At 47.9% G+C, this 22,726-nt stretch overlaps 1 non-coding gene across 1 annotated transcript; it reads right to left on the bottom strand.

Annotated features, from left to right (window-relative positions):
- Positions 1-11,374: 11,374 nt before the first annotated feature.
- On the bottom strand, positions 11,375-11,536 carry LOC121285690. The gene has a single exon (XR_005944748.1). It is a non-coding gene; the product is annotated as a U1 spliceosomal RNA (small nuclear RNA).
- Between the last annotated feature and the right edge of the window lie 11,190 nt (positions 11,537-22,726).

Here is a 22,726-nt window from a genome sequence, read left to right as displayed (position 1 = left end):
TGAGTTCTTCCTCCTTTCTCTCCCATCGGACGCCAGTTCACTCTTGCAGCACAACAAGTTAGAGGTCGCCCCCAGAAAGGGCCCCTTACTGCAGCAGTGCACTCCTCCCATACAGCCTCAGGCCTCTCCCATTCAGAATCCCTTCTACATTTGATTTATAACTGCACCATAACTCCAGCAGAGCAAGATGGTGGTTCTGCACTACTATTTCGAAATGAACTTCAACACTTCCCCTCTCACTGTCCGTGTCCCAAAAATCTAGGAACCTCACAATGTGAAGGCAGAGCTCCTTCCTGTTATTCTCCAGCCTCCACCAATAAGACTGGATCCTACAGTTGTTATGTTGGACATTCTTACCCTCCCCTCTGAGCCCAACTCTACTGACAGTGCCAATGCCCCATGTCGACCTCTGCCCTCCCCATCTAGAGGCTGTGTGCACGGTCACCTACCCTGGTGAAACCTCCCCCCCCTCCCCCAGGAAAGCTTCACATACCCTCCCCCCCACCCCCAGTTTATTATGTACTCCCCAAATACAGGCTTTAGATGCCTCCCATAACCATCACCATTCCATCTGCAGCCCAGTACAGAGACAGAGAAGCCAATGGACAGCGACTGTGAGACAGCCTCACATACCAAGCTGTGCATTATTCCAACTGTGTATTATGCCTTGCCCCTCCCTGGGGCTGAAGTGCACTGCACTCCCAGTGAATACTCCTGCAACATGCCCACTGCACCCCATCACTGTCTCCAATCTCTGACTTTTGATTATGAGGTCCACATAGCCCTAGGACTGCCTCTACTCTCTGACTCCTTTCCACTGATCCCCAAGACTGCCTCTACTTCTTCCTGGGCGGAATCCGTGCCTGTTGGTGCTGGGCGTGTTCGGCGGCATGAGCGGACAATATGGCGAGAAAGCCAAAAATCAGTTTCACAACATTGTGAGACCAGCTTGCAATTATCCACTTTGCCCATCGCGTATTCTGCCATCGGACGTTGGGAACTTCATTGTAATACATGTGCATATCATTATAAGCCCAGCTCTCTGGAATCATCACCCCACGCTGGGTCATTTGAGCATGTCGGTGTGATTGCATGCCGACGTGTTTCATAACTACACAAATGTGGTGCACCGGGCGAGCTGCACTTCGCTTGCGACCTTGAGGTTTGTTTGCCTACCTTGCTTCAGGCGGTACTCGCAGTCATCAGTGCCAGACTTAGCAGGCGGCACTTTTAGGGGCACTCATGGGCAGGTCTCTACCTATCAGACCAGCCATAAAGCATGGGTGGCTTTTCAAAGGCTGTAGGGCTAGGGCTTGCTTGGGAAAGGGGGAGAAGTGGCCTCAGGCAAGGGAAGAGGCTGCAGGGCGAGGGCTGTACTGGAGAAGAGGGGTTTCCCAGATTGTGTGTGAGGGCACAAGTTGATCTGTGCAAATGGCCTTAAAATGGTGAGGGCTGAGGCAGTCTCCAGAGGAGATGAGGCCAGAGGGAGATGTGAGAGTGTGTGTGAGAGAGTGACTGGTGATGTTCCTTGAGCTGGCAGCAAGTGAGATGCCAGTGAATGCGTGATGGTCTTCAGTGTGTGAGTTTAGAGTAAAGAGATGGTTGTCTTACCCTGGCAACAAGGATGAGATTATTCATCCTTTTACTGCACTGGATGGCTAACCCCTTCTGTGCAACATTACACTGATTCCCACTGCCATTTCTTACCAAGCCGGAGTGGTAATGTTGCTGCACCTCCTGAGGCCAGAGTCGGGGTAGAGGACATCATGACTGGCCTCTACAGTGTCCAAAATGTTCTCAAGGGACGTGTCACTAAACGTGTCACTAAACCTGTGGGCTGCAGTCTTCTTTCCTTTCGAGGCCATGTCTTCTTCGCAGCAGTCCTGCGCTGGAAGAACTGAGAGGTGTGCACGCGGCTGCACTTTAAATGTAGCACTCGATGTGTTGAAGCGGCGAGGTGGTGGTGTGGCAGGTGAGTCAGAGCCCACCAGCCATCGAAACGGCATGTTTCTCCGGAATTATTCCCGGGAATTATTCCCATGATTAATGAGGTGGGATTGGGAGGATACAGTGCGAGAAGCCGTCATTGCGGTCGATGGGTAAAACCTTTTTCCCGCCCGCTATTGCACTTAGTGCAAATCTGGGATGATTCCGCCCTCTGACTCCTTTCCATAGAGCCCCAGGGTTCTCTCTACTCTCTGACTTCTTTCCACAGAGCCCCAGGGTTGTCACTACTCTCTGACTCCTTTCTACAAAGCCCCAGGAGTGCTTCTACTCTCTGATTCCTTTCCACAGAGCCCTAGGAGTGTCTCTGCTCTCTGACTCCTGACTGCAAGTCCCAGACCAAGGACTTTGACCTCCACAGAGTTCTCCATTGCCCTCATGACTAAAGATTACACTGTCTCCCTTCCCAATCCCCCACCCTTGTGCGACCCATCCCTCTTGTGCCATATGAACAACCCCGCCCCTTCCTATTCCAGAGACAGCATGAATACCCTCTCATTCATACATGTGGTATCCCTTTCATCCCCTTGTTTGTCATCGTTTCAGTTAGCCTGGTTGGACTCTAGCTTCCCATCCCTTGGTTTATACTCTGCCTTCTATCGTTCCCCCTCCTCCTCCACTTCCTTGTAAAGCCTTCCTGCCCCCCTGCCTTCCATCATGCCCCCATCTCTCTCCCACCCCCCAAACTGAGAAGCTCGTGTCTTACTAACTTAATATAATTTTTTGAGGAAGCAACAAGGAGGATTGAAAAGGGTAGTGTAGTGGATGTTGTCTAAATGGATTTCAGTAAGGCATTTCACAAGGTCCCGCCTGGCAGACTGGTCAGGAAAGTGAGATCTCATGGGGTACAGGGAAGGTAGCAGGTTGGATCCAAGATTAGCTCAGTAACAGGAAACAAAGGCTAATGGTTGATGGATGTTTTTGCGAATGGAAAATAGTGGTGGGGCCCTTGCTGTTTGTTGCATATATTAAAGATTTGGACTTAAAGGTGGGAGGTATGATTGGGAAATTTGCAGATGACACAAAAATTGGCCATGTAGTTTAGAGTGAAGAGGATAATTGTCGACTCCAGGATGATATAAATGGTTTGGTTAAGTGGGCGGAGAAGTGGCAAATGGAATTCAATCTGGAAAAGTGTGAGGTAATGCATTTGGGGAGGGCAAACAAGACAAGGGAATACTTAATAAATGGGAAGCTATTGAGAGGGGTTGAGGAAGTGAGAGCTCTTGGAGTGCATGTCCACAGGTCTTTGAAGGTGACAGGAGAGGTGGACAAGGTGGTCAAGAAAGCATTTGAAATGCATTCATTTATTAGGTGAGGTTTTGAATACAAAAGCAGGGTTGTAATGCTGGAACTGTATAAAATGCTGGTTAGGTCATAGTTGGAATTTTGTGTACAGTTCTGGACACCACATTACAGGAAGGACATAATTGCTCTGGAGAGGAGATTTACAAGAATATTGCCAGTGCTTGAAAATTACAGCTATGAGGAGACACTGGAATCCCGGTAGGTTCTCTGCTCCCACCCGCCATGAAACCCGCCATGGACAGGTAGGAAAATTTCATCCTACATTTACATTTTATTTCAAACATTCACTGGTACACAGGTCCCAGCTTCTCGGCTATTACAGGACCCTGGACAATGGCCTTTCCCCATTGAACCTTTGCGGTGGCTTCCTTAAGCTTTAGTGCATCCCTCATCATCAAAGTTTGTGGTATATTCGGTGATAGTTATTTAAAAGCTTATGCACTGCAATATTGTAGTCCTCGCAAAAGAAATTAAGCTTTTTATGCTATATGCATATATCATAATACCAAAAGCAAAATAATGCAGGTGCTGGAAATCCAAAATAAAGACAGAAAATGCTGGAAAAACTTAGCAGGTCCAACCGCATTTGTGGAGAAAGAAAAACAGAATTAACGTTTCAAGTCCATACGACTCTTCTTCAGAGAAGAACCTTAATATTAAGGCCCGTCCCTTCATAATGTCATAATATTAAGGTTCTTAATTGGAATGTGCCAGAGCGCAACAACCGGTTGTGGGAACTCTTTGCACTGGACGACCAACAAGTTCAGGCAGAGCGGAGAGCATCTTCCACTAATTATTAACCAAAGAACATTCCAGAAGGAGGTGGGTGAGGGTCTCTTCGCCACTGCAGCGGCCTCGAGGGCAGTATGCAGTGGTGCTGAGCTACCAGGCGTGAATAAAGGTTTTGATAAGGAGGGCCTTTCTCACCAGCAGCCTAGGAACATTTTGGTTCTTGTTTTGAAAGTTCTGGCAATGAGGCATCCTGACAAATGACTTTGACAGTCTGCTCAGGGAACCATCCAACAGTATCCCCCATCTCCTTTTCCTGCAAGTCCTCGAGAATGTTTCGTGTGGACCTCTGCCTGATGGACTTGTGACCAATGGTGTTTTTCTGCACAGACGTTCCCACAGAGGACAGGTGGTCCAACTGGATAGAGTGTTCTGTGGGAATGTGGCCAGACTCATCCTTCACAACGCTGGGGACAACTAGTTTAAAAAAATGTGGAACCAGCAAGAAGAGATTGCACCTCCCGGCTGTAAAGCAGTCCTTCCAACTGCAGTCACTAGCCCAAAACAAAAAAAATAAAATATACCCTAGTCACGGGTCCTGAAGTAAATTGCATCTTTGATTAGGGTGGCGAGCTAAGTATTAACTTATGTTGGAGTCATAATGATTGGACATGACAGACTTTATTCCTTTATACTTATTAACAGAAGTTAATTTATCTGACCTCAAAGATAGACCATTAAAACTGCAGCTTCGGATGAGATTGCCAAGAATGTAAAAACAACTGATTTGCAAGGTTAAGCGGTACTTATGATTAAAATTAATGTAATGTGACTGCTCCTAATTTTGTTGTCAAAACACTGCTACAGAACAAGCATGCACTATCCATGATAAACAGAAACAGTAAATATCATTGTGCATGGTAGCTCTCTAGCCTCTGTGTCAGAAAGTTGTAGGTTCAAGTTCCACTCCACTGGTTTCAGCACAACAACCTAGACCAGCATAAAAACAGAAAGTACTGGAAATGTTCAGCAGTTCTGGCTGCATTGGTGATAAAGAAACAGAGTTAACATTTTGGGCGGAATCACCCCAGATCTGCACTAAGTGCAGTAGCGGGCATAAAAAAAGACTTATAAGCCGCCGGCTGCATTGGTGGATTTTCGTTCCATTTCGTCCCATTCCTGGTTGCAGAATGTTGAAGGAATGCCTGACATCAAAGCCCTCACAGACTTTGAAAATACAGACATCTAGCTGGCCAGCAACAATCTGGACTGTTCGTGTGCTGACGGTGATGTCGGCGGTGCTCAACCAAGTGAGGATCCAGCAGTGCAACATCCATCAGACAACGCTGCTGTGAGTGAGTTCCCCTGTTCTGCAACCCCCTGCCTTGCACTAATTACCTCTCCTTGATTTCACAGGCACATCTAGGAAGCAGCTGAGGTGGTCCACGAGCCAGGTCCTCGACTCAAGCCCCAAAGACACCTTAGAAAAAGAATCTGATGTCACCCTAATTGAAGACCTGTCACAGCGCTCACCCACACTCTCCACCAGCGCAGAGACATGCGCCTCGGTTGGACCTAGTTCTAGAGTAGCCTCGGGGTCACAATCTGGTGAGCACATCGCACTGTCTGATCCACAGCAGGTGGAGGCAGGGACTGCTGAGTCCGAGTCAGATGACGAGCCTCTGGACTCGGTCATACATCAGTTGCTGGAACTGCAAAGGCAAGCTCGGGAGCATCGGGAAGGGCTGTCCGCTGCACTCCTCAGTTTGTAAGGCACAATGGAGGAGTCCATCCTCATTCAGTCTGAGGTGATAATGCCGGCATGCCAATGTCAAGGTCAACACTGGTAGGGCAGCAACTGCCATGGAGAGCTAGGTCCAGGACACCAGTCCTATACAGCTGCATGGGCTGAACTCCATCACTGACGCCATAGTTGGCCTCCAACAGTATCAACGTGAGAGGGGTGCAGGCAGCTCGATCTCACCCCAGCATCCCCTTCTCCTCAAGGAGTCAGCCTGGGGCCCTCGGGCACCCAGAGGATCAGCAGGTGCACACCCCAGGGCTATCCACCGAGGTGACTCCAGGAATGTCCAGCCCATCCGAATGCCCTCCTCCTGAGACCCCAGCAGCTCCAGCTACACAGGCCAAGGAGGGTGCCACTGCAACACAGTAGGACCCCGAAAGCAGGTTGTGGCCCTCTGGGTCTTGGCCCTTCACAGGACACTGCCAAGGTCATCACAGACAGGGTGTAGCAGTCAGCTGCCTGCCTCCACCTCCTCTGTGGATACCTGGGAAGCAACAAGACATAGCAGCAGGATTAGGAAAGTTAAGAAGATATAGTTGCCCAGCCTGGGCGCAGGTGTTAATCACATGTACGTAATGTTCACTTATTGTAAATGAACTCCCAAGAATGTCTCCTTGCCTATCGCTCTTTCTTATGATGAGCAGTGTTCTTGCCGTTCAGATGTGAAACTTTGGTTCCTGCACAGGATAAAGGTTCCTGCACAGGTGTCTCAGTTCAGGGCCTCTTCCCTGTGCAATGTGTAACCTTCAGACCAAAGTGTTGATCCGGCCTCACACTCACTGGACACATTAGTGATGCCTGGACCTTGATGGTGCTTGTCATTGCTACCAGAATGTTGAGGGCAGGCATCACAGAGTTCTATCATTCTCTCTGTGTGCTCTCAGCACCTGTGAAGTGAGGCTGGCCCCTCCCAACTCTTCAGCAGTGACAGCGTGCACCTGAAGCGGCCAGGTGCTGAAGGCTGACAAAGGATCAGATGCATTTCTCCATGATATAAACCTGATCACCGAGCGCAAACGAGCTGCTCTCAGCCATTCACAGAGGCAATATGAAGATCTATGGAGTGTCCTCACTGCATGATGTCATTATCCTCCTGGAAGCTAGTGATTAATAGGGCTTTCACTGCGCCGCCTTGACATGAGCCTGAGCACATAGGGTATGTATGCTGCCACCAGTAATCAAATGTTCACAGATGCAAGGTGAGGGTGTCAGGACTGTCCTCACTGCATTTTGTCATCATCCTTCAGGAATCTTGCAGCTATGAGGGCTTCCTGAGCACGCCTGCTATGTCTGACCAGTGCAATGGCCTCATCGCCAGTATCCTCACCTTCGAGGACCTTTTCACCGCCATCCCCTTCAACATCCTCCTCACCAGAGGAGACATGCAGCCCCTCCATCTCCTCCTCAGCCAGGTCCTCGCCCCGTTGGAGCGCCAGGTTGTGGAGTGTGCAGCAAGTGACAATGATGCTTGATGCCCTTGGTGGACTCTACTGCAGTGCTCTACCAGACTGGCTGAGGCACCAGAACTTCATTTTCAATATGCCTATTGTTTTCTCCACCAAAGTCTGGATCGTGGCATGACCCTCTGCTGCAGTCTGAGGCCTGCGCACAATTCCCAGGGAGTGTTATCAGCCCGTCCTCTATGGGTAGCTTTTGTCTCCGAGGAGCCAACCCTGCAGCTTCTCTGGACCCTGGAAGATGTCAGGGATATGAGACCTGCTAAAGATGTAGGAGTTGTGAACACTCCCTGGGAAACACGCACTGACCTGTAAGATGCATTCGTGGTGGTCGCACACCAACTGAACATTCAGTGAGTGGAAACCCTTGAGGTTGACATAGTTGACTGCTTGATGCCATGGGGGTCTAAGCGCCAGGTGAGTGCAGTTGATGGCATCCTGCAAATGTGGAAAACCAGAGATCTGCGCAAATCCCAGTGCTCTTGCTTCCTGGCTTTCCTGATCCCGGGCGAAATGCACAAAATTCTGTGCCTTTGTGAAGATGGCGTCCGTGACCTCCTGGATACACTTGTGGGTGGAGGCTTGCGAGATCCCGCACAGGTCACTTGTGGAGCCCTGGAAGGAGCCACTGGTGTAAAAATTGAGCACCGGAGTCACTTTCAGTGCCACTGGCAGTGGGTGCTCCCCATGTCCCCATGGCACCAAATCTGCGGCAGGTGACATATGCGACCAACCAATTCCCTAGACATGTGCAATCTTCGGCGACACTGGTTCTCAACCATCTGCAGGAATGACAAGCGTACATGGTTAGCATGTGTGTATTAAGAACCTCTCTTGGTTAAGTCTGAAGGCTCCTTCACGTGTGTCAGAGAGTGCTGGCCACCACTTGGATGGCCAGCGTGTAGTGCACCCATTGGCTGCCCAAACCCCACCCACCTCCACCCCACTCCACTTGACCGATTGGCAGCAGCTTCAGCCACTGGACTGCATGCTGTGCTCTCAGCTCAGGCTCAGTCATTCTCCTAACCAGCACTGCAAGGCTGCACTGTTGGCTTGAATCATGACGGATATTGGTCCAAACCTTAGTGAAGACATTGCAAGGGGCTGTGAGCACCTCCACCAGTGACTGTGTCATGGCCATCTTTCGCAAGGGAATTCTACAACATGCCCAGTCGGCCAATTGCTTTGCTGCCCCCTAAAACGTACATTAATTTGCAGTCTGAGCCCAAGGGGTGAAAAGTTCTATAGCATTTGGCATGCTTTTCCATTGCTTGAGTGGGCAGAAAAGCCTTAGAGACCCGACATGGAGATGCAGCTGAATGGTCTCAGAAAGCTCACACCCCCCATCACACCACCTCCCTCCTAGCATGTGCTTGTGTACTTTCTTCAGTCTATGCTACCTTGCACCCCATGCCCCCCACATCCCTACCCCCAACTTCCGGCCTGAACCACACTGGAGCCCTTGCTCTGGCACCACATTCAAAGTTAGCCGGGAGAAAACAACTTGCCTGTGCCCCCCTGCAAATATGCAGTGCCTCTCCCTTGATGTCCTACGTGTGACGCTCATCAGAGCTGCGCAAGGTTGTTTGCACTCACCTCGAGTCTCCTCGAAGTCCAGGTCGCCAGGTGCATGCCTTTTAAAGGTAGTCATGAAGCACGATGTTCTGAAGTCACACCAATGTGGGCGGTAACTTTGATGTGGGGGAATGATTCTGGCGAGCAGGGTTTATGATGAGATGCTAAAATATTGAAATTAGGTTCCCGACATGTGGAGGTGGGAAACATAGCCTGCCAATGATGGATGGAGTGGACGATCGCAAACTGGTTTCACAATGGCGTAAATCCAATTTTTGACTTTCTCGCCATATTTTTCTTCCCCGCCCACCATGATGGCTGACACCACTGGGGCCAGAAAGTTCTGGCCAAAGTCAAATATGACTCTTCTCCTTCAGAGCTGAAGGAAGAAAGAAATGTGCCTTTGAAAGCGGGGTGGAAGGAAGGACAAAAAGGAAGGTCGGGGATAGAGTAGAGGGCAGGAGAGATTAAATGACAAAGATCACAGAATCACAGAATCTTTGCAGTGCAGAAAAAGGCCATTTGGCCCATTGAGTCACCACTAGCTCTCTTATAGAGCATTCTACCTAGTCCCAACCTCCTGCTTTATCCCCGTAACCTTGCACATTCTTTCTTTTCAGATAGCAATCCAATTCCCTTTTGAATACAAATGTCATGAAACAGAAGGAAAGGGGAACAGTAATGGTTATAATAAAGAAACCAAGCATTTGTCCAGAGTGAGTTTGAATGGCAGAATAATGAACAACTCTGTCCAAAAGCACAAACATGAAAATCAAGATTGAGACTGGCACATGGCAAAAAAACAGATGTGACAGAATTCATGGCATGAAATTGTTGAACTCAATGTTGCGTTCAGGTGGCTGTAAGGTGCCTAATTAGAAGATGAGGTGCTGTTCCTCGAGGTTGCGTTGAGCTTCACTGTAAACACTGCAGCAGGCCGAGGCCAAAAATGCGAGGGTGAGTGCAAAGTGGTGAATTAAAATGACAAGCACAAGTAAATTGTTGCTTCACCTGGAAGAAGTGTTTGGGGCCTTAGGCGGTCGTCCTCACTTTGTCCTCACTATCCAACCACCAGGTTCAAAGGATCATCCTCCATCATTTTGCCACCTTCAGCATGATGCCACCACCAAACACATCTTCCCTTTCCCTGTCAGCATTCCGAAGGGACCGCTGCAATCCATCTGGTGTAGGCCTATCCACACTGTGTTAGTAAGGGAGCTGCAGGTTTTTGACCCAGTGACATTAAAGGAACAGCAACATATTTCCAAGTCAGGAAAGTGTGTGACTTGGAGGGAAACGTGCAGGTGGTGGTGTTCCCAAACGTCTGCTGTCCTCGTCCTTCTAGGTAATAGAGGCCACAGGTTTGGAAGGTGCTGTTGAAGGACCTCAGGGAGCTGAAACACATGTACCAAGCTGTCTGGGTGAGCATTGAGATGACCACAACTCACAGCTGTGAAGTGCTGCCTAAAATATGCATGGACGCCCCTGTCTTATCTTTCAATGCTGGAATCACACAGCAAGTCAATCAGCATTTATAGAGCAGGAGGATAAGTTATAATGTTTTGAGTGTGCAGCCTTCATCAGTGGTGTAGCATTCAGAAATATATTTGTATACCAACTAAGCAGAATGCTCATGATCATAATTCTGGTATTGTCATATTAAATTACATTGGCAAACACCCCAGGATGGCAGAAGTTTTAATATATAATAGAAAACTTTTCTGCTACTTTACAGGCAATCTTTATTCTTGATGATGCTAGTACATCTAAACCCAAACACTCTGAATCATGACAGTTTAATACAGAACCTAGAATTCAAAAAAAAGTTTTAACTCCATGATGTTTCCTACATTCATACATTTTAATTTGAAATCAGGCTAACTGGCTGCTCATAATCAAGACATGTCGGATTCCAGCTGTCATAAAAAACAATTAGAATATTTTATAAACATTTCTTATTCTGTTTCCTCAAAATTTTGACATTCTTACTCGTCTTAAAAGAAGTTTTAGCTTTGACTTATTCTACTGTTACAACTTAAGTGTTATTCTTCATTGTCAATTTAAATCCTTAGACAAGATGACAGCCTTATATATTTCAAGTATCTTTACAACTCCCAGCAATAATAAACTCACTTATCACACAGACAGGAACTTCCTGACGTTTGCCTCATTAGGATTAGATCAGTTGGTCCTCGGCATTGGTTTTCATTTCAACTCTCATCCTCCTGGGATGACATCTTCTGAATTTGTAAACATTGTGTACTTCAGTATCAGGGCAGTTACTATAACAAAATGTTGTCCACCTTCAACTTCCAACTACAATTTATTTTTCTCTCTCCAATTTCCTTCCCCAATGCCCGGACAATCTCAGCTTTGTGAAGCAGGTATTAAGTGCGGTGTGGGTTCTGCTTGCTCCATGACCGCATCTCCTGGTCTGCCTCATTTCGTAGAGTCAATTGTACTGATATGTTGCAGGTGGATGCATCTGCTTTTTTTTCAGGGGAAAGCGCGAATACAGTCCCCCACTACTACAAACTTTGCAGCTGAGTATCCCATATTTGGGGACATCGCAGGTGTCAGCTCACCCAGAGTGCAATGGGATAGCCTCACCCTGGGAGCACAACTTTCACGATCATTGTTTCTCCCCTTCCAGGTTTATGGTACCAGTGAGATGCCTCCTTAACTGAGGGGAAGGGATTTTGCTGAGGCCCATTGTTACATCCCTCAGCGGCAAAGTGAACAGTGATAATTTTCCATACTGCAATCATTGCACCCCCCTTCAATGCATGTACTTGGTCTTAATTCTTTGGTTAGTTTGTGTCTGCCTGCAGACATGCTGCCAAACCTGTGCCCTGACATGGAAAGCAGGGAGAAGATTTGCCCTCTGCTCCATCCAGGGTTTGGGCTAGATGTTGCAAGGGATGGAACCTGCATCCCAAATTGTGTCCACCTCCATCCTTCTGACCCTTACTTCTCCCAAAGCCAACTCCCGTGACTTCTGTGCTGATTCCTGCTCCTTCAATGCTTTGATTTTAAAATTCTGATCCTTGTGTTCAAATACATTCATAATCTCATCCCTCCACATCTCTTTAAAATTCTTTAACCCTTCAACCCTCCAACTCTGGCCTCTTGAATATTCTCCATTTCATTCACCCCACCATTAGTGGCTCTCAGTCAACTGTCTATGGAATAAATTCTGAAATTCCCTCACAAAAACTCTTCACCTTTTCACTCTTGTCTCTTTAAAATTTACCTTTTTAACCAAAGGCAGAATTTTGAGGTCGGTGGGCAGGCGCGCTCAGCTGGACCAGGAGTGGCTGGGAAACAGCCCGCCGCCCGTAATCGGCCCCCAGCCGTGATTTCATGCTGGCAGGCCAAGTAAGGCCTGTCCAGCGTGAAATGCAGCTCGTCACTGGTCGGGAAGGGCCAATGTGGGGTGGGGGCCTGTCGGCTACTGGGTCCAATGCCAACCCTGTGGCCAGATAAATATGGCCCAGGCAGCTGCAGAAAGGCTGCCATGGAAGGACATCTTTTCTGCGTTGTTTGGATGGAGTCGAATGTGGCTGGAGATGCCAGGCGGGAGGGCTGGTTGGGTTGGTACTCGGCCCCCCGCTATTCTGATGAATGCCTTGCAGTCCTGCTGGAGGAGGTGGCTGCCAGGAGGGACATCCTTACCCCCAGAGATGGGAGGAGGGGGCCACTGTACCTCACAAAGAGGGCATGGGAGAGGGTGGCAGTGTTGGCGAGCAGCCATGATGTGGTGTGGTGCACATGGCTGCAGTGCTGGAAGTGGTTCAAGGACTCTCAAGAAGGGTGAGTAATGTGTTGGCATGGGTCAGTGTGCAGAAGTGTTAAGGTGTGGCCATCCCCCCCTGTGGAAGTCAGGGGTGTTAGAGTCTGAATGCCAACTGCCAATGATGCCAGAGCTGGCCAAGGGGCTGAGCCTTGGAATTGAGTCAATGGAATTCATTGCCACAGAAGGCTGTGGAGGCCAGGTCATTGAGTGTATTTAAGACCGAGATAGATAGGTTCTTGATTGGTAAGGGGATCAAAGGTTACAGGGAGAAGGTGGGAGAACCGGGTTGAGAAACTTATCAGCCATGAATGGCGGAGCGGACTCAATGGGCCGAATGGTTCTGCTCCTATGTCTTATGAGCCCCTGGCTGCTTGGGCTGAGTGCCTTGTAATTCAAGGGCCATGACTCGGATGTGCCCTGCGAGGTGCTTCTCAGCTGGGCCTGGCCAGGCTGCATTGGTGCAGCAGTAGAGAGTGGACTAATCAATGCTCCTGTGTTCTTTCAGCAGGAGACAAGCCATAACCTAGCAAAGAGGGCACATACATGTGGTGGGCTGCCCAACCTGCTGCCACTCACCAAATTTGAGTGGGGCACCCTAGAGCTCAAGAGCCGGCACCCTGTGCAACTGGGCTTGGAGAGGCGGGGGTGCAAGATGAAGGTAAGAGTACAGTGCATAGAGGTGAGAGTTTCAGAATGTGCAGCCATTCTAGTGTACTCTCTTATTGGTGGGAGCTTTGAAACTGGAACATTGAAAGATGATGGCACCATGCTGCAGATCTCCATTGTCTCAGCAGGGTGCCTGGCATGCACGGTGACAGTGTGGTGACTTTAACTTTTAGGTTCGCCAGTATACACAGGGTCTATGGACCCCAAAGAGCCATCCTTGATGCTGGAGGACCACCAAGCTTCATTCACATCTGCGTCACACCCGCTCTCTGAAGCAGGCATCAGAGCAGATACCAGCACCTCGGTGGGCATTGGATCGGCAGCTACAATATCTCTGCACATTGGTGAGGGCACTTCACATTCACTTGAGGTGCAGACGGAGGTAGAGAGTGCCCAGGGCACCGGTAGCCGGAGGACTCCTGGGAACCAGGGCGATGTTCAGTCAAAGGCTGATGATGAGCTCTGGAGACGTCCATTAGCCGGCAGATGCTAGATGTCCAGTGGGATGTGCAGGAGGATCTGGTGGAGATCCATTAGGGTCTGTGTGCCATGGTCTCCGTTGTTTAGTAGTCCATGTGGAGCATGAGCACTGTGGTGACCCTTATGGTCAAGTCCACTGCCTCCTCCATTGAGAGAGTTGCAACTCTCAACAAAAGGCAGCTCCAGGGACAGAATGTGGGGCTGCGCTTGCACCTGCAAACCCTCACACAAGCACAGACCTCAGGTGGTCAGTGTCAGAGTGGGAGATGGATGAGGCACCCAGCATCTCAGCTGTCCATCAGTGGTGAGCAGGGAGGTCCAGAGCAACCTCATGTGGACGCACAAGCTATTTGTCATCTCTGTGGGCTCCTCTGGGCGCTCTGGATGATGGCAGCAGCTCCTCCGCCCCTCTGCCAGAGACCATTGCACCTAATGAGGCTACGATGACTAGGGAGAAGCCAGCTGTGGCACTGGCCGCTCCCTCCCAGGTGGGGCAGCACAGGCTTCACTGGCCAGATGGCAACTGCCAAGGTCATCAAGACAGCAGAGTCAACAGTCAACAGGCCGCCTGCAATGCTGGTGCCAGCGATGTGGGGGGTGGGTGGGGGGGCGTGGAGTTGGAGGGGGTATGAGGACAGCAAGGCGTTGCATTTGCAAATGTAAGTTTAAGGCAACATGAGCACGAGAGGTACAGTTCACGGGTGATCTTCTGTTCAATTATGTTTGGTTTATATGTCTGTTGGTGTGGACATCAACACCAGTAATTGTATTGTCATAATGACTTCAATGTTATGATAACGTTAAATTTACTTTGGTTCTGAATGCCGGAGTATGCTTCATATTTTTTCTTTCTGGTGCACGGTACACCAGTAGGCAATGCTGGACGTGAGTGGCTGGATACTTTATTACACAGGCATTGAGAGGACTTTGCGTGAAAATGAAAGGACCATTTCAGACATCCAGGGTGGAGGTGGCAGCCTGGTGTGAGGTTGAAGCTGATTTTTGGTAGCCTAGATAAAGAAGCTTTGGATCAACTGCTCCCTGCATCCCTGGAGATTCCCAAGGCGTGCCTCTATGTCCCCAATGCTCTCCTTACCATGCTTCTCTTCTGACTCACTACTGGACTCATTATTTGTAGCCTGTACAGCTGTGTCAAGATCCTCTTCCTCTAGTGGGTCTCCAGTTGCTAGTGTCAGATTGTGGAGAGAGCAGCAAGCAACCACAATCAGTGACACCCGTTCTGGGAGATATTGTAGTGCACCCCTTGAATAGTCCCAGGCATCGGAAAAACATCTTGAGAAGGCCTATGGTGTTCTCTATCACCACCCTGGTGGAGCCATGACTCCTATTATAACGTTGTTCTACCTCTGTTCTTGGGTGGCGGAGAAGCGTCATGAGCCACCTTTTCAATAGATAGCCCTTGTCACCCAGCAGCCATTCATCCAGTTGGGCTGGAGCACTGAAGAGCCTGCATTTTGTGTACAGGACATATTAGGGCAATTTTCCAAATAGATGGGTAGATGACAGTGTTGTAGCTGTATTAGAACAGCTTGGCTAGGGGCGCGACAATTCCTGGAGCACAAGTCTTCAGCACTATTGCCAGAATGTTATCCGGGCCCATAACCTTTGTAGAATCCAATGCCTTCCATGGTTTCTTGATAGCACGTGGAGTGAATTGAATTGGCTAAAGACTGGCATTTGTGATGTTGGAGACTTCTGGAGGAGACCGAGATGGATAATCCACTTGGCATTTCTGGCTGAAGCTTGTAGCAAATGCTTCAGCCTTATCTTTTGCACTGATGTGCTGGCTCCCCCATCATTGAGGATGGGGATATTTGTGGAGACTCCTTCTCCAGTGAGTTGTTTAATTGTCCACCACTATTGACGACTGGATGTGGCAAGACTGCAGAGCTTAGGCCTGATCCGTTGGTTATGGGATTGCTTAGCTCTGTCGATCACCTGCTGCTTATGCTGTTTGGCATGCAATTAGTCCTGTGTTATAGCTTCACCAGGTTGACACCTCAGTTTTAGGTATGCCTTGTGCTGCTCCTGGCATGCCCTCCTGAACTCTTCATTGAACCAGGGCTGATCTCCTGGCTTGATGATAATGGTAGAGTGAGAGATATGCGGGGCCGAGAGATTACTGGTTGTAGTTGAATACATTTCTGCTGCTGCTGATGGCCCACAGTGCCTCATGGATGCCCTGTCTATCCCATTTAGCATGGTGGTGGCACCATACAACACGAGGGAGGGTATCCTCAATGTGTGGTTGTCACTCCTACTGATACTGCCATGGACAGATGCATCTGCGGCAGGCAGGTTGGTGAGGATGAGGTCAAGTATGTTTTTCCCTCTTGCTGATTCCCTTACCACCTGCCGCAGACCCAGTCTACCAGCTATGTCTTTAGGACTTGGCCAGATCGATCAGTAGTGGTGCTACTGAGCCACTCTTGGTGAAAGACATTGAAGTCCCCCATGCAGGGTACATTCTATGCTTTTGTCATCTTCAATGGTGTTCAACATGGAAGGGCACTGACTCATCAACTGAGAGGGGCTATGGGGGGAGCAGTACGTGATAATCAGCAGGAGGTTTCCTCGCCCAGGTTTGCCTGGTGTCATGGGGCCCAGAATCGATGCTGAGGATTCCCAGGGCAACTCCCTCATGACTGTATACCACTGTGCCACCATCTCTCTGGGTCTGTCCTGCTGTTGGGACAGGACATATCCAGGGATGGTGAGGGTGGTGTGTGGGGCATTATCTGTAAGATATGATTCCGTGAGAATGACTGTGTCAGGCTGTTGCTTGACTAGCCTGTGAGAAAGCTCTCCCAATTTTGGCAATAGACCCCAAATGTTAGTAAGGAAGACTTTGCAGGGTCGACAGGGCTGAGTTTGCCGTTGTCTTTTCCGGTGCCTAGGTTGATGTTGGGTTGTCTGTCCAATTTCATTCCCTTTTTGTGACTTTGTCGCGATTTGATACAACTGAGTGGCTTGCTAGGCCATTTAAGAGTCAACCACATGGCTGTGTTTCTGGAATCCCATGTATGCCTGACCGGCAGATTTCCTTCTCTAAAGGAGGGAATGTACGAACCAGATGGGTCTTAACAACAATAGTCAGTGGTTTCATGGTCATCATCAGGATTTTAATTCCAGATTTTTATTGAATTCAAATTCCAGCATCTGCCGTGGTGGGATTCAAGCCCGCATCCCCAAAGTATTACCCTGGGTCTCTGGATTACTGATCCAGCGACAATACCACTACACCATATATATTAATGGTCTAGATCTTGGTGTGCAGGGGACAATTTCAAAGTTATGCGGATGATTTGAAGCTTGGGAGTGTTGTAAACTGTAAGCAGGAGGACAGTGTAGAACTTCAAAAGGATATAGACAAGTTGGTGGAATGGGCAGATAGGTGGCAGATGAGGTTCCATGCGGGGAAGTGTGAGGTGATGCATTTTGGTAGGAAGGACATGAACAGACAGTATAAACTAAGGGGTGAAATTTTGAAGCGGGTGCAGAAGCAGAAAGACCTGGGTGTATATGTGCATAAACCAATGAAGGTGGCAGGACAGGTGCAGAGAGCAGTTAATAAAGCATCTAGTATCTTCGGCTTTATCCATAGGGGCATAGAGTACAAAAGCAGGTAGGTTATGCTGAATTTATATAAGATACTCGTTGGACCTCAGCTGGAATATCATGTACACTTCTGGGTGTCACCTTATAGGAAGGATGTGAACACATTGGAGTGAGTGAATAAGAGGTTTACAAGAATGGCTCCAGGGATGAGAAACGTCAGTTACAAAGATAGATTGGAGAGTTTGGGACTGTTCTCCTTGGAGAGAAGAAGACTAAGAGGAGATGTGATAGTTATGTTCAAAATCATGAGGGGCAGAGTAGATAGGGAGAAGCTGTTCCCCCTTACAAAAAGATCAAGAATGATAGGACACAGATTTAAAGTGATTTGCAAAAGAAGCAAATGTGACGTGGGAAAACACTTTTTCACACAATGAGTCGTTCGGGTCTGGAATGCACTGCCTGGAATTATGATGGAGGCAGGTTCAATCGAGGAATTCAAGAGGGCATTAGATGATTATTTGAATAGAAACAATGTGCAGGGGTACGGGGAAAAAGCCATGGCAATGGCACTAGGTCATAATGCTCATTTGGAGAGCTGGTGCAGACATGATGGCCCGATTGGCCTCCTTCTGTGCCATTGAAATTCTGTGATTCTTTGGCATGTGGTTTCCACCCACATATTGGAGCTGATCTCAGGCCCAATCATCTGACAAATGGAGGTTACTGTGTCCCTTGAGAGGTGGAGCCTCCTTCTGCATTGCACCTCAGACATCTTGAGGTAGCTGCATCGCCACCTGCAAACCCTGGCAGCAGGAGAGTGGCATCTTCTCCATCCCCTTCTGCCTTGGATTTCCTGCTGGCCCTGCACCCCTTGTGCCTGCACCTCTCCTCCCACAGGTCCCTCCCCTGGAAGCTGCATTGGGTCACCTGGCCTCCTCTCCCTTTCGCCCCTCTCTTCCTGCTCTGAGGAGATGCCACCAGCAGAAACCACAATCCCCATTTTCAGGTGATCACTCACCGCGCGCGCACTCGCCTGCGGAACGGAAAATTCTGCCCCAAGTGTCTGATCACCTATCCTAACACTTCCGTATATGGCTGCATTTGGTGACGTCACAACCGCAGCAGAGACCACAATCCCCATTTCCAGGGTAATGGAAGGCTGTCTGATTCCTGGAAGGATTCACCTGGTCTTAATCCTCTGGGGTTCTTTGGAGACACCAATGAGTCCTAAACTGAAGCCTGGAAGTGCTAACAATGAAAGCGCCGAACAGATCAAGCTGCCAAGTACCAATAGGTCACCAGCAGCAAAATATGTACCAAACTCCCCACTACTGACACTGGCAATGCTGCTCGCCCCTTTTATCTGCCTGTAGATGAGGTTTTTGAAATTGTCAGCTGGCTGCCTGCCCATTTTGCCTGTGCAACGAGCATGAAAATGCACAGGCAATGAAAAATTGCTGTCAGTTGGCTTTTTAATGGCCTTAAGTGGCCTATCAATTAATGGCGGGCATGGTTCCGGCACTTGTGTGCACCCTCTGACTATTGCTCTCTATTTTACTCCCAATCGAGTCGGGCGCGTACTCGCCTGCAGAACGTAAAATTCTGCCCCACCTATCCTAATCACCTATCCTAATATTTCCGCATATGGCTGCATTTGGTGATATCACAACTTCAGGAGCAACTACACATGCGTAGATGTGTCATGCGTCTCAGAGGAGAGGGCTTGGTGGGGAGAGGGGTCTGGAGGCCATTGGACCGTAAGGCGGGGAGGGGCTCCCCAGTCAGAATGGGGCTTCTGATGGAGGCACCCCTTCCCCTTCCTCCCTGAGATGTACCCCTACAGATTTTCGGCCTTTCCCCATGCCAGCTCAATCCTCCCGCCAGCCTAAAAATTGAGGCTGGGCGGGAAGTGACCCTTATGTGGGCAATAAAACCACGTAAAATAGCTGTGTGGTTGGGGTGCACAGGAACCAGGAGGGAATCCCGTCCCTTCAATTTCATGCTAGCCCCCCCTCCCCTACCTGCCTAAAACCCTGCCAGTGGTGCAGTGTAAAATCCTGGCAACAGTATTTCTTTGGTTATTGTTTTCCCACGGGCTTAGTACATTCACCTTTGAGGATACAAGCATACCCGGATTACTTTTAATGTCACTTTTAGTGGGCACATCCGCCTGCAATATGTCAGTACCATTGTCCCTAAGATATGAAGCAGACCCAGAGATGCAGCCAGTAAGCAGAACCTACACCACACCCAATATGTGCTTCATAAAAGCTGAGATTTCCTGGACATTGAGGAAGGAAATTGGAGAGAGAAAAATAAATTGTAGTTTTGAGCTGAAGGAGAAAATGTTTTATTATAGTAACTGTCCTAATACTGAAAAACAAATGGCTGCAATGTGAAATAAACATCTCTGTCCAGTGTGTGCGCACTAGACCAGCTTTCCTTCCAACTTACAGGTCCTTAATGTTGGTCTACATTGGATTATTTAAATATGGTATCTTGTAATTGAGAATATTACTGATGCTGCTAATGAATGACAGACTTTGAGACAAGCACAGAAAATCAGATTGAGCAAATATCAAAATTTTCAATGAATTCCTCGGTGTGACTGCTGTCACAGTTGTGGTGCCTACCGAATTCTGATTCCAAAGTCATTACTCATGCTGATAGTACTTGGCTGATGTCAGCAAATGTGAACCAATTATAAAGGCTTGACATGGCCCTGTCATTGATGTAAGCATCAAGGAAGCATTGTCAGGAAAGGAATATCAATAGGTATAAGCACCCTTGATTCTCTGTTTCTTAGCGTAATCTCTATATTGCTTTTAGGGGAAGGGCACTTTATAAAATAATTTATTCCAATTAATAGCCCAAGGCAATGTTCGCTAATATCATTATCCTGTGTTATTTTCAATGCTTCAACAAGGTGATTTTATACTCAAGTTCTGGTGAAGTCACATTGGAATACTAAAGAAAGGAAGAAAATATTGCATTTATAAAGCAATTTCATTATAAAGCCTTTCATGACCTCAGCATGTCCCAAAGTGCTTTATAGCCAATTAATTACTTTTGAAGTGTAGTCACTGACATAATGAAACATAGCAGCCTATTTGCACAAAGCAAGTTCACACCAACAACAAAGTGATAATAACCAGATAATCTGTTTTAGTGATGTTGGTTGCGAGATAAATAATAGTCAGGATATCGGTGATAACTTCCCTGCTCTTCTTCAAAACAGTGCCATTGGACCTTTAACATCATTTTAGAACAGATGGGGCCTTGGTTTAATATCTCATCTGAACGATGAACAACAAAAACAAGCTCCGGACCAGAAAAGACATAGGAATTAGAAGCAGCAGTCAGCCATTCGGCCCCTTGAGGCTGCTCAGTCATTCATTTAGATCATGGCTGATCTTCTACTTCACCACCATTTTCCTGAACTATCCCCATATCCCTTGATATCTTGAAGATCTATAAATCTTTCAATCTCTGTCAGTGACAATGCAGTCCATCTTGTTAATCCCCCCAAAAATGTCTTTCAATTGGCTAATCTCGAAAGTTGTTCCACACAACAGGCCTCAGCTGCCATTGTGTGTTGTCTGACCAGTATTTAAACCTCAACCCGACATTAAAACAAGCAAAAACAAAAATACCTGGAAAAACTCAGCAGGTCTGACAGCATCTGCGGAGAGGAATACAATTAACGTTTCGAGTCCGTATGACTCTTCATCCAAACAAGCAACTTGGTCATAATCTCAGTGCTGTTGATGTGAGCTTTCTGTGCACCAAAGTGTTGCTCCATTTCTTACAATACAACAGTGTATTTTCAGCATTTTAACTTTAAAAGTGTATTCTGCAACTATTTTCAAATTTCTTCAGCATCTGAGCAAGGCAGCCTTGCCTTTACCAGCAATTGCTTACTCAGGCAGAATCCCTGGAGTAAGCCTCATTTTATATGTGCTCTGAGATGTTGGCTCGAAATCAAGGCCACCCACTGGGAGTTCGCCAAAGGTGAGGGGGAGGGTGGGGGTGGCAGAACATTCAGCACATTAATCTTTGTTAAAGGCTGCAGATGTAACTTTAAGTGGCTATATGGGGTGGTTAGTGAGGAGGTGAAGGCAGGAGAAATGTGTTGGCTGCCTTCCCAAAGGACAATAAAAGTAGCCCAGAATAAACAGGAAATGACAAAAGAAATGTGGAGGCAACAACTGGATTACATGGAAAAATGAAGGAGCAATTCAGCACTCAAACCTCTTAATGGATGAAAATGGTGAGTTGAGTGTGAGGAGCGTTGTCTTGTTTGGCTGTTCTTCCTCATGTCCTTTTGCTATTTTATATAGCTTGTGGTTGTATCAGGCTAAAGCGAAGACCCATTGGACTGCAGCTTGGCAGCAGAGGAAGAGAAGGAGGCTCAGCAATCAGTGTTGGGGCTTCAATTATTTACAATTTATATCAATGACTTGGATGAAGGGACCGAATGTGTAGTTGCTAAATTTGCTGATGACACAAAGGTAGGTAGGAAAGTAATTTGTGAAGAGATTATGAGCAGTCTGCAAGGGACATAGATAGGTTAAGTGAGTGGGCAAAAATTCATCAGATGGAATATAATATGGGAAAATATGAACTTGTCCACTTTGGCAGGAAGAATAGGAAAGCAGCATATTATTTAAATGGAGAGAGATTGCAGAACTCAAAGGTACAGAGGGGTGGAATGAAAAGTTAGTATGCAGGTACAGCAAGTGATGAGGTGTTCAAAAAGGAAATGGGGAGGATACAGGCTCAAGGGCGATAGGAAGGAGTAACAAGCCCAGAGAACCATGGATGACCAGAGATATTCAGGTTACGATGAGAAGGAAAAGAAAGGCTTTTAGCAGGTACAAACGGAAGCAAATCAGCGGAGGCATTAGTGGCGTACAGACAGTGAAGTGTGGTGCTTAAGAAAACAATTAGGAGAGCAAAGAGGGGATATGAGAAAGCTCTGGCTGGTAAAAATAGGGACAATCCCAAGATATTCTATAAGTATACCAATGGGAAGAGGATAACCAGGGAAAGAGTAGGGCCCATAAGGGACCAAGGGGGGCAATCTATGGATGGAGCCAGAGGAAATCACTTGAATGTTGAATGTTCACATCTGCCTTCACCCAAGAGAATGAGGATGAAGGTACAAGGGAACAGAGACTGCGAACTCAGGGACAGAGACTGCGAGGTTCTTAAGCAAAATGATAGAGGGAGTGACAAGATATTGGAGGTGTTGGCAGGCTTAAAAGTGAACAAATCTCCACTTCTGGATGATTTGTGTCCCAGACTGCTGAGGGAGGCAAGGGAAGA

The sequence above is a fragment of the Carcharodon carcharias genome, chromosome 1 (genome assembly GCF_017639515.1).
Source record: "Carcharodon carcharias isolate sCarCar2 chromosome 1, sCarCar2.pri, whole genome shotgun sequence".
Taxonomy (NCBI): domain Eukaryota; kingdom Metazoa; phylum Chordata; class Chondrichthyes; order Lamniformes; family Lamnidae; genus Carcharodon; species Carcharodon carcharias.
The sequence above is the reverse complement of the archived record's forward strand: the minus strand, read 5'-3'. Positions and strand labels throughout refer to the sequence as shown.